We start from the raw sequence: 12,660 nt of genomic DNA on the forward strand, positions 1-12,660 counted from the left end.
TCATGATACTGGGCTAATAGAGCTAAATCTAATCACTAAATCTCTAATTGAAGCCTGTGATTGCAAGTCTAGTGACCTGGATCATATTACAGTAATAGGTAACAGAACTTCATGCAAAGTTGGAAATCTTTGCTTAAAATCAGATTAAAAAATCGAAAGCTATGCACTTTGTCTAGGATTTCCTGCTCTGCTGTCAGTAATTGTATGTTCTGCCCTAGATGATCAAAAGAAGCAAGTCCTATACTTGTGAAAACTGCTCCCTTTTCTTTAACTCATCTTCTAGAATCAGTATAGCTGTATTACTTTTGGTCTTAAACAAGTAAGAAAAAGCTTTAAGAACAAGATTAAGTTTCACACTAATATTCAGGTCATTCACTATTCTTTCTGTCAGAATAAGATGTGCAAACAGACATGACCAATGTGACTTATCCTAGGCTACAAGAATGCACCTCAAAAAAGGAGTACTTCTTTCTTTAAACTCAAGAGGTTTTGGTCTTTTGGAAAACATGACAATTCAGAGGGGAAACGTCAGGGCAACTTTAGTCATGTCTATGTGCTTAGCAGCATTTTGCCATTGCTTAGTTTCAGCAGTTTCACAGAACAGATACACAATACATTCCACAGGATCTGGTTTTTTTATTCTATAAACACATTCTCCTAGACAAGACTACATCAAACAGAGTAAAAACCCCAGTTACAGCAATAGCACAGGAGAATCAGCTGAAATATCTTGTAAAGAATAAGAAAACACTATCCATCTGTAAAACGTGACACCTCACAGTTTCATCTCTAAACTGCTTAAGGAGATCATGGCAAATGCATTAAGAGGAATAATTGTCTCCTTCTCTGGAGACACTCAACAGCCACCTGGATGAGTTCTTGTGTGACGTATTCTAGGTGGTCCTGTTCTGGCAGGGGGGTTGGACTAGGTGATCTTTCAAGGTCCCTTCCAACCAAAATACTCTATGATTCTGTGATTCTGTGACTGCGAATTGAGGGTACCATCTTGTCGTTTGCTGCTGCGATAGGCTATTTTATATAGCACTGTAGATGCCAGGCCACCAACATCTTTAAAAATACCTTAAAGACAGAGGAGACAGGGAGATATGTGTTGGTTGTAAGGTAGCTGTCTGCTTAGGCAACACTCTAGCTATGAATTTAAGATGTATATTTGCAATTTATTGTATTGTATTGTATCAGGCAGACATTCCAGTAACAGAATCATAGAATCATAGAGTATTTTGGCTGGAAGAGACCTTTAAGTTCATGGAGTGCAGCCTTTTTCCCAGCCATATCAACCACTAGATTATTTCCCTAAGTGCAACATTGAACCGTCTCTTAAACACTTTCAGGGACAGTGACTCCAGCACCTCCCTGGGCAATGACTCCAATGCCTGACAACCCTTTCAGTAAAGAAATTCCTTCTAATATCCAGCCTGAACCTCCCCTGACACAACTTGAGGCTCTTTCCTCTTGTTCTATTGCTTGTTCCTATTGAAAACAGACTGACCCCTGCCATGCTACAGCTTCCTCTCAGGTACTTGTAGAGAGTGATAGGGTCTCCCCTGAGACGCCTTCCCTCAGGCTAAACAGTCCCAGATCCCTCAGTCATTCCTCATGAGACATGCTCCAAATCCTTTACTAGCTTGGTAGCCCACCTCTGGATCCTCTCCAGCACCTCCATGTTCTTGTAGAGAGGGGCCCAAAACTGGACACAGTGTTAGAGGTGCAGCCTCACTAAAGCTGACTACAGAGGAAGGATCACACTGTTCCTGATACAGGCCAGGATGCCATTGACCTTCTTGGCCATCTGGGCTTATGTTCAGCCACTGTCAACCAACACTCCCAGGTCCATCTCTGCCTGGCAGCTTTCCAACCACCCCTCCCCAAGCCTGTAGCGCTGCTGGTGGTTGTTGTGGCCCAAGTGCAGGACCCGGCACGTGGCTTCATTGAAACTCATGGCATTGGCCTTGGCCCTGGCCCTGGCCCAGCAATCCAGCCTATCTACATCTCTCTGTAGAGCTTCCCTACCCTCAAGCAGATCAACACTTCCAGCCAGCTTGGTGTCATCTGCAGACTCACTAAGGATGCACTCTATCCCCTCATCCAGATCATTAATAAAGATGTTAAACAGGAGTGGCTCCAGTACTGAGCGCTGAGGGACACCACTCATGTGGCTGCCAACTGGATTCAACTCCATTGATCATGACTCTTTGGACTTGACTATCAAAGCAGTTCTTCACCCAGGGAAGTGTATGCCCATCCAAGCCAAGAACAGCCAATTCCCCTAAGAGAATGCTGTGTGAAACAGTGTCAGATGCCTTACTAAAGTCAAGGCAGACAACATCCACAGCCTTTCCTTCATCCAACAAGCGTGTCACCTAGTCATAGAAGGAGACAGGTGTGTTAAACAGGACCTGCCCTTCATAAACCCATGCTTCACTGGGCCTCATCACCTGGTTGTCCTGCATATGCTGCATAATAGAACTTAGGATGATCTGCTCCATCAGCTTCCCGGGTACTGAAGTCAAACTGACAGGCCTATAGTTTCCTGGATCATCTTTCTATTCCTTCTTATATATGGGTGTTACGTTGGCTGATTTCCAATCAGATGAGACTTCCCCAGTCAGCCAGGACTCCTGATAAATGATGGACAGTGGCTTGGTGAGCACCCCTGCCAGTTCCCTCAGCACTCTGGGGTGTACCCCATCCAGCCCCATAGATTTCTGTACATTAATGTGGAGCAGCAGGTCACCAACCATATCCTCCTGAATTATAGGGAGGACAGTTTGCACCTTGCCCCTGTCTCTTGGCTTGGTGGGCTTGACTTTCCTCAGTTTAAATGCTTCTGTTAATAAAGACTGAGGTAATTCCTATCTCCCAACCAAATCAGAGCCAGCTTTGACATTAGTGGTAGCAATGAATCCTGAAGAGTCTACTGACATTGTTTTCTTTCCAAGAGCAAGACCTGATTTTGCCCTGAACTTGTCATTTGCCATAGTTTGAAAAAACACTATCTTGAACTAGGTTAAAACTGCATGAGAAGTGCACGTGAAAGGAATAGTCTGTTGTGTTACACAGCTGTCATAGGTGCTGTCACCTGTATAGATTTTGGGGAGGCTGGCAGTGGCTCACATATACCACTCTTCTGTTCTGCTGTAATAATAACATTAGGGCTTTCCTACCCTGTGTCCCTGTTTAAGTCTCCACCTCTGGGGAATCCCATCCACTGTTCAGTGGTAGCAGTGGGATCCTCCAAGAGCACTTTTGAGATTTAAAAAAAAAAAAAATAGAAGACTTGAAACCTGCAGTGCTGTTAAATCCCGGGGAAAATGTAACAAGGCTTTTAATAAGCTGGATCCAAGGAGAAGTAAATTGGCTAGAAACATTAGAGATAAAAGATACAACTATGGTAAGTAACTGTCCTCCAAAAGAAGAGCTTGGAAAGCTGGAAGACTTTTAACAAGAGAGTCTAGAGCAAAAGCAGCAAGGATGCACAGCTGCTAAGAGTAGCCAACACCTGAAAAATCCCACCACAGCTACAGAAAGATGTAAACATTCAGTCAAGAATCTGTTGTCAAGAGAAAAATAAGCAAAATAAATTGTATATCTTTAGTAGTAGATTAAAACTGGCTGTGGACCCTGTGGAATACTATGTCACTGTCCTCATCCCAGAAGCATTCCTCTAGTCACGAGAAAGATGCTCAAAGCACAGTGTAAACACACATTTACACTGTAAGAATTAATAAGAGCAGAAGATCCTATTAGTTATCATAAGGAAGAATAGAGTATGACAGATTCTGACTGTGGTGCTTGGGGTAATCAAATATATGACATTTATTTTGAGATATTCTTTGTGGTAGATGCAAATCAGAAGTTCACAAGATGCATACTAAAGGAAAAATAAATGAGCATGCCTCTCAAAACACAATGACTAGGGGATTTCCCCTCCCAGACTCAATCTTATGCTATAATTCAATAATAGGGTGTAAACACTTTCTGTGTTTATGGAAACAATATATTTTTACAATAAAATACAGTTTTTACAGTAATTTTACAAAACGTTTACAATAAAATGTTGACTAGGCATATGATAAGATGAATGCTTTTAAAATTATTTGACAGTGATAATTCAAAATGATAGACATTTATACCTGAGTCATTTTCTTAGGTTATCCAGCCTCAAAAATAATGAGGAATAGATCTGTGATTTGCAGCAATTACAGCAAGAGACGAGACATTGAGAAAATTATTAAGATCATCCCAGTAGGGCAGACATGGAAGTAGACACTGAGGCTTTTATTACCACATAAATTCAGAGACAGACATCATTGGTGACTTACTACTTAAGGTAATGAAATTATTATAGTAGGCTTCAGAAAAATGTGCAGTATAACATATGGTATAACAAACTGTAAAAAGGAAGTCTGTAGGGAGATAAAAAAATATAAGCATGAAATCTGTAAAAAATATTAAAATGGATTAATGCAGTTCTGGACATACAGAAACCAAACTCTTAAGTACATTCTGGCAAAGATGATATTATAATGTTGTGTCATTAGCCTGAAATTACATTATTAGAGACTCTAATATAAATCACGTCACAACACACCATAAATCAATGTATGTCAATCATAAATATTAAAATTGATGTGCCTACTAGTTGTTTGTTGTAAGTAGTCAAGATCTTAAATAAACAGTAGAGTATTAAAGAGTTAAATAAGAAACACACATTCCAAGATATTATCCATTGAATGATTTACTGGAATTACAGAATCATAGAATGGCAGGTGTTGGAATGGACGTTTAGCAGTCATCTAGTCCAAACCCCCTGCAGAAGCAGGTTCACCTAGATCAGGTCACACAGGAACACATCCAGGTGGGTTTGAAGACTTCCAGAGAAGGAGGCTCCACACCCTCCCTGAGCAGCCTGTGCCAGGACTCCTTCAAACTCACAGTAAAACAGTTTTTCCTTACGTTTAAATGGAACTTTTTGTGTTCCAGCTTCATCCCATTACCCTTTGTCCTGTTGCTAGTTACTATAGAAAAAAGTGATGCCCCAATCTCCTGACACCCACCCTTTAGATATTTGTAAATATTAATGAGATCCCCCTGCAGTCTCCTCAACCCCCAGTTCCCACAGCCTTTCCTCATAAGGAAGATGCTCCAATCCTGTGATCATCTTGGTGGCCCTGAGCTGGACTCTCCCTGTCCCTCTTGAGCTGGGGAGCCCTAAACTGATCGCAGTACTCCAGATGAGGCCTCACCAGGGCAGAGGAGAGCGGGAGCAGAACCTCCCTCGACCTGCTGAACACACTCTTCTTGATGCATCCCAGGATGCCATTGGCCTTCTTGGCCACGAGGGCACATTGCTGGCTCATGATTAGTTTATTATCAACCAGTACTCCCAGGTTTCTCTCTGCAGAGCTGCTCTCCAGCAGGTCAATCTCCAGCCTGTCCTGATACATGGGGTTGTTCCTTCCCAGATGCAGGACTCTGCACTTGTTGAACCTCATGAAGTTCTTTGCCCAACTCTCAAGCTGGTTGAGATCCCATTGAATGGCAGCACTGCAAAAGCACTATAAAAAAAGGAAACATATTTTCCAAAGTTTATTCTTCGACAAAGGATTCAAGCTTGGCTCTGCTGAACTTCAGAATAGTGTCTTAAAATAGAGATGATCCTCAGACAAGCTGTTAATTCATGTGAAATAGTAGCCAGCAATCATTGAACAAGACAGCAAAAAGTATAATTGACTCCAATTAATAAAAAACACAATAAAAATGCAAATAAAAGTAAAATGGTTGGGCTTCCAGGATGCTAAAGCCTTGATATGATACTTACATGCACAGCAGCATGTAGTAGGCTCAAAAGGCTATGGTTACTGAGGAAAGTGTTCATACCCTTGTGGAACATAACCTTTTGAATTTCAGTCTTTCAGAAAAAGCTGCCTCAGAAAAGCTGCCATTTCCCCTTTCTTTTTCTTTAGTGGGAGATACATAGGAGCAACATGTAGCACTGAAGTACACGTATACTAGAACAAGTGGAGAAATCTCTACCAGCTCTTTCATGGAAAAAGGAGTCAGCAGCTGCAGCTAGCAGGAGAAGGAAATGCTTCTTAGGGATTTCCTTGATCAAACACTCTTGAAAGCCTTCAAATTCCTTTATGTAGAGGCAGAGAAGTGTAGGCAATTTTTAACGGAGAGCAGATAACTGTGAAATAATCTAGTTTGTATCAATCTGTACATCACCTCATTCATCCCATGCCCACAGCCCATTTGTAAGGAGACTGAAAGCAACAGCAACAACAGGAAATGTTTGTGAGAGCCTGTACAGATGTGACAGGCAGGCTGCTGCCTGTCAGCCAAGCACTGGAAGGTATGTTTAAAAAAACCTGTATATCTTAGTAATGGCATTTGTGATAAAATTTAGTGTCCTGGCCATCTTCGGCCAGAAGCTCACATATTTCACTTCATAATAGCAATGGAAAAGAAGTGGCACACGTCTCTCGGTAGTCACTTTATTCTTGTCATTGTGCCTTGTGATAGTCTCTTACTGGGGCTGTTGCCAAATATTTGCAATAGACAGGGAACAAATATAATCTTTATAATTCTTTTGTAATATGTTTAACCAATATTTATATACTTCAGTATTACTCAACTTCATACCCCAAGTCAGATGTCACAGTAGCTGATTTACACAAAAGAGGATAATATTCTTATTTTGCTCTTTGAAAGAGTGGAAGTCAAAAGTAGGAAACAATTTCCTAGACCGAACTGCCAGTTTTAAGCTTTTGAGTGCTGATTATTTATTTAGTGAGTTAGTAATTTTCTTCTCTGGACTGGTATATTTAAACACAGAATCTAATTATAGATTATATCTGACTACTATGAATCTTATTTCTCTCTCCTCCTAGGACTTTCTATTTAGGAATAAGATCATCTTAAAAGGCTTTTGCTAATCAAAATGATTCCATGATTCTGTGATGAAATAGAGTAAGCTATAAAAGCAAACACAGAATGCATATCATCCTGTTTTTCCTTGTGATTGTATTTGCTACCTGATTCTGTGCAAAGACCTCCAGAAAAAAAGAGACAATATACTTGATATAAAGTTGAAACAACAAATTGTTACAGACATTGCTATTGATGAAATCACTACTTTATTTACCAGTGTCACTGAATCACAGTGGCTTTTGCAATGGAAGTTCAGCAGTTAACATACAGAACTAAATACTAGAATTGCAAAAGAGAAAATAATTTCTCTTGCTCAAAAATGTGTCTAAGGGCATAATCTGGGCATACTCTCTCCATCAAAGCTTCTAGTCTACCCCAACCAATTAAAATTTTTTACATGTAAGCCAGCTCCCTTTACTGAATAAAGCTTTGCATAGATGGTTTTTAGTTACCCTGTTTGCATTTTAATATCTGTTACGGTTCAAGGAGATTTTGTGCTTTTAAATCATTGTCTGAAAATCTGGCAGGGTAAGAAACTGATTACAAAAAAGTATATCTAGCCTAGAAGAAGGACTGAAACAGCCTTGCCTGCATCTTGGTCTGTATTTACAAAGTGATTTAGTGTATCAAAGCAGAGTAGGACACCAGCTTCTTGTCAGCTGTTGTTATTTCATTTCTAACTTTCTAATAGGTTTGATTGCTTCCTAGGTATATGCTTGTGGTACAACAGGATCCTTCCTGCTTGCACATGCATGGAAAAATTCTATCACTTACTTCTTAGAACAACTCCGTGGAAAATGCACATTCTAGTTCTTATACATGCCCTGTCTCACACAGTATTTCCTCATTGCTTGATCAAGTGCTACTATTGCAATACGATCAATAACAGCTAATATCCAAGGCCTTAGGCAAGTTAAATATTGTCAGCATCCTTCTCACTCACCATCCGTATATGACAGGAAATCCTTCCGTACTGTCCCACCTGGTTAATCTGCCACAGGGGTAACTGCTTTGGCCTGTGGCAGCTGCCTCAGTAAACCTGACAGCGTTATTTTTCCTCTCTCAGTAATGCTGCTGCCTACTCCACCAAACAGCTATCCATGTGTGATTACCAGTAACATGAAATAGACCTTTATCTTCTCAACACACTTGAGACAATTATCCACTATATTTTGTGAAGTCCCTTTTTCCCTCTACATATCACATTTAAATGCATTTCTGCGTTGCCTGTGATAACTCTCATCTGTGAAATCAATATCATCCTTATACAGCAAAAATATTTCCTGATGACGGTCTGCAATGAAATACTAAAATTCACATACAAACAAATAATGTTATGCTACAAGAATAAGTGAATTAAAAAAAAAAAATAGCTGCTTTGTTACGTTTGGTTTCTGCAATCAGACTTCCTTTCTAACAGTTTGGAGAGTTGAGCATGAGTATGACAGGATTAAGGCCTAAGTGTTTTAAAAAGCTTCTAGTATTCAATTTCTCAGACAGGGATTAAGACTACTGCAGGCAGTAGCAAAGTGGTAAATATTGACTCAGCAGTAAATAAAATCAGTCCATTCAGGTGGAGTGTACAACATGTGGTGGAGGAAAAGTCACGTGAAAGCATTATCGCTCTTGGGCAGATTAAACAGTTTACACCACAAAATGACATGCTATTTCGGGAGTCACAGTCTTCATAAAACATAGTAACAGAAAAATTTAAAGAAGGAAATTCCATGTTCTTATTTTTAAAAAAAATCTAGGCAAAAAGTTATTTCCTTTATTTGCAAAACAAATGAAGTCTGGCACTGACGGACAACCCATCATCTTTTAATATGTCTTAAAACATCCATGTGTAAATTTTAGATCCTGCATACAATTACATTAAAAATTCTATGGTTTGTTATTTATAAAATAGAGGATGTTTCAATATCTTTCTCTCCCATTAAAAAACGCAGACACTTATCAGTTAGAGAAAAAGAGATTATATACAGGTGATCAAATGTTCAGAAAGATGGCAAGTTAGCTCTTTCAAATCTCATTCAGTGTGGTTAGTTCCACTCAAAATCAGTAACTGTAATGTGATTTTCTACTCAGCATAGAGCAGTCAACTGCTGAAGTTTTAGTGTTTCATTAGCCTGAACACCTTTGTGTTTTATGTCTCTACAGAACTACAAGTACGCCAGCAGGAAGGTGGAATGAATTTGCAGTAACTCAAAGATGAGCTCTCCATCATTTGGTTGCTCTTGCTTTCTCTACTGTGGGGGATAAAAACAATATAAAGAAGGTAGGATTAATGTTACAAAAGAAAGCATATGTAACTTGTGTGGCACCCTGTTGTGGTAGTTTGAGCCTGGCTGGATGCCAGGTGCCCACCACACCGCTCTATCCCCCACCTCCTCAGCAAGCCAGGGAAGGGGAGAAAATAAGATGGGAGTCTCATGGGTTGAGATAAAAGCAGTTTAATAAAGAAACAGCAAAGCCGCGCGCATGGGAAGCAAAGCAAAAAGCAGATAAAGCTGTTAAACTCTACGTCCCATCAGCAGCGATGTCCGGCCACCTCACGAGAAGCAGGGCTTCGGTACGCGTAGCGGTTGCTTTTGGAAGGCCAGAAATGAATCTCGCCTCCCCTTCCTGCTCCTCTCCCCCAGTTTATATTCCTGAGCTGACGTCATATGGTATGGAATATCTCCTTGGTCAGCCTGGGTCAGCTGTCCTGACCATGGTCCCTCCCAAGATCATGCCCACCCACAGCTATTGCCCTGATGCTGTGCGAGCAGTAGCCATAATATGGATATCAACAGTAAGCACAGCACTGCAAGAGCTGCTGTGGACAATTGCTAACATCCCAGACCCACTACACCTGTGTATATAGATACATGTGTGTACACGAATGCTTGAGCAGATTACATGGCTCCATTATTCAAATGTAGCAAGAAGAAAATGAAACAACTCCTGCACTTTCACTGTATTCCACTAAAACTGCTCACAAAAGAACAAAAAGTGAGACTGCCTCACAACCTGTCTGTGAGATAAGAGAGGGTGTAGCCATTTAGACAGAAAGCTGTTTATATTTGAGTTCCACTGAAATAGGAGAGAACAACAGGCTACTGTGTTTTAGATTTTTGTTTCTCAATAATTGAATGGCCATATGCTTAAATCTGTGTATAAGTATGGGGTAGTAAGCAGTCCTCTGTCAGCAGCTCACGCCACCCTTAGGTTAAAACCTAAGCATAAAGAACTTTTAAGAGGTAAAAGGTCAAAAAAATAGTTCTTTCAGTCTAGTTCCTAGGTATCTTAAGCCTTCTTAAAGGCCTAAATATGAACATCCATATGCAACAGACTTGTGAAGATACACTGATTCCAAATTTGGAAACATATCTATCCAAATACTTGATATACACATGAAAGCAACAGTAAAGCAAATGCATTATACCTCAGATAAGTTTGTTAGGGACACCTCTAAAGGGTATCACTCTTTTAAATATGATGCAGAAAACCTGTATGAAAGTTTAGAATAGATTGGCAGTATGAATAGAATATTACTTATGTGGCAGTGGAGTCTACAGATTTATTTACATATCACTTGATGTGTCATAGTAAAATAAAATTAAATATTTGGTATTATATTCAACCTGAAATTTACAGTATCTCAGAAAAGTATAGGTTTACTGAATAATTTCAGGCTTACATAAAAAGGACAAATACATTCTGGTAAATAGTACTGCATAATGCATATTTCAATAGTCGTTTCAATAGACATTTAAAAATTAGCCAATGCATCTGGAAATTGACATTGTTCAGCATTTGCAGTAAGACAGGGTTCCTATATGCCATGCAAGATCACTCTCAACCACGTGCCACAGAGTCCACTAGCAGGTATTTTGCACAGCAGCTCCATTCTGGATCAGCTTGCCTGGCTCTCACAGCCTGTTGCTGTGCAGCACCATGGCCTGGCAGCAGCCTGCCAAAGAAGCAGTGAGGTAAACCTGTAAGAAACCTCCCTAAAACCATCCTGCCACCCTCACTTGAAAGATGAAGTTCAGCTCAGCATCCTCAGCAGTTTGTGGCTCCTGCTCCGACCCTTGCCCTTGTCTGGCCCCAATCTTGCTGGTTGCTGGTGTGAGGAAGTGAAATGCATACTGCCTCCACAGACAGAGGTCAAGACTGGAGCTTTCCAAATCATGCTTTAAAACACCATTATCTGGAGCTCAGGGACAAAGAAATAGTGAACAGGAGGTAGAAGCAAGTGGCCTGGCTCAGTCTTCCCACCAGGCCTATTCAAGTCTAGATGAACTGGTGGGCATAAGCTGATCAATAAATGATGGGGATCAGTAAGTGATGTAAAGAGGAAAGAATAATCTCAATTTCCATTTTCTGAGTAATGAATGATCACAGAATATTTTATAAACACACTAGGAAAGAATAGGCAGTTAACAAATTATCCAGCAGCCCTTTCATGATTTTCTTAAAAAATAGCTTTAATCTCAGTCAGTGAAGTGAACGTAAAACTCTAAAAATTAATTCTAAGCCTACATAAAGGAAGTATCACTGCATACCAAAAGCGAGATTAATTAAATAAATCAAAACATCTTTCCTAATTTCTTGTGAGAAGAAGATTGGTCAGCATATATCTCCTTCACCAAGTAAAAGATTTCACTGAAGTGAAAGGGAATGCACTGCACTGTATATATTAAGAAATGTGACAGCAACGTGAGCTGTTATAAAATGTCTTTCATCAAATGAAAATGGCTCAAAAAAAGAAGCAAATACCATTGTAACCTGCAGGCTATGGAAATAAAACACGGGGTACTGAAGACAGGAACAAAGCAAGATTTTTGCAAAGAGAAGTCTTACTAAGTGGTCAGCTGTTCAGGATTGTAGTAGTAAATGTCAATATTTAGGTATCTATGCATTTTATGTTTTCCCAGTATGCCATGCTGTGCTTTTCCTCTTGCTACACTGACAAAAGTCATAAAAGCTCAAGAAAAGAATCAAGTACTTCTTCAAGTGATTCCCAATGTGGACATGGATGGAGAACTCCACATCCTGTAAGGGCTTTTTTTCTTCACCTCACTAAGGTCAGACTTTTGCCTTGGGTATTCACAAACCAAAGAAACCCTGCAGAAAGATCAAAGGCAAGAAAGACAAGGTCAAAGAGTATATAGGGTGGAACAGTTGTCCCTGGCTGCAGTGCATTCTTTTCATAAGAAGCAAGTTTAAATGTAATGAATTCCATAGGATAAAAATGAATGCTACCTGCTTGTAACTTATTAATAAATCAGGGAAGAAAACATTTTCTAGAACCGCAGATAAACTCTAAATATGCCACTTAACACACCACCTTTTCTCAAAGTTGCCTGTGTATCATTGACATAAATGAGCTCGCTGCTGTTAATGAGTGACTCATAGATGTTTATTGTACAGAAAGAACACAAAGTATATCATTGTCCTTGTACAAGTGAAATAATTTACAAATATACATCATTTTTCTACTGCATTACACTGAAGAATATGGTTAATATGGTTTTGCTTTGCAGAAGACACTTGTGGAAGTATAAGTTGGATTTTCTGCTGTTCTGATATGAGGAACATTTTGTGTAGTGTCCCTTTAAATCCCTTTAAAAAGCTATAAGCAAGGACTGAGTGAGCACGTTCACAGGAGCAGTTATGAATGACAGGAGTCAGCAGACTGTGAGAAGACATGCAGCTTCT

Source organism: Colius striatus, chromosome Z (assembly GCF_028858725.1).
Source record: "Colius striatus isolate bColStr4 chromosome Z, bColStr4.1.hap1, whole genome shotgun sequence".
Classification (NCBI taxonomy): Eukaryota; Metazoa; Chordata; class Aves; order Coliiformes; family Coliidae; genus Colius; species Colius striatus.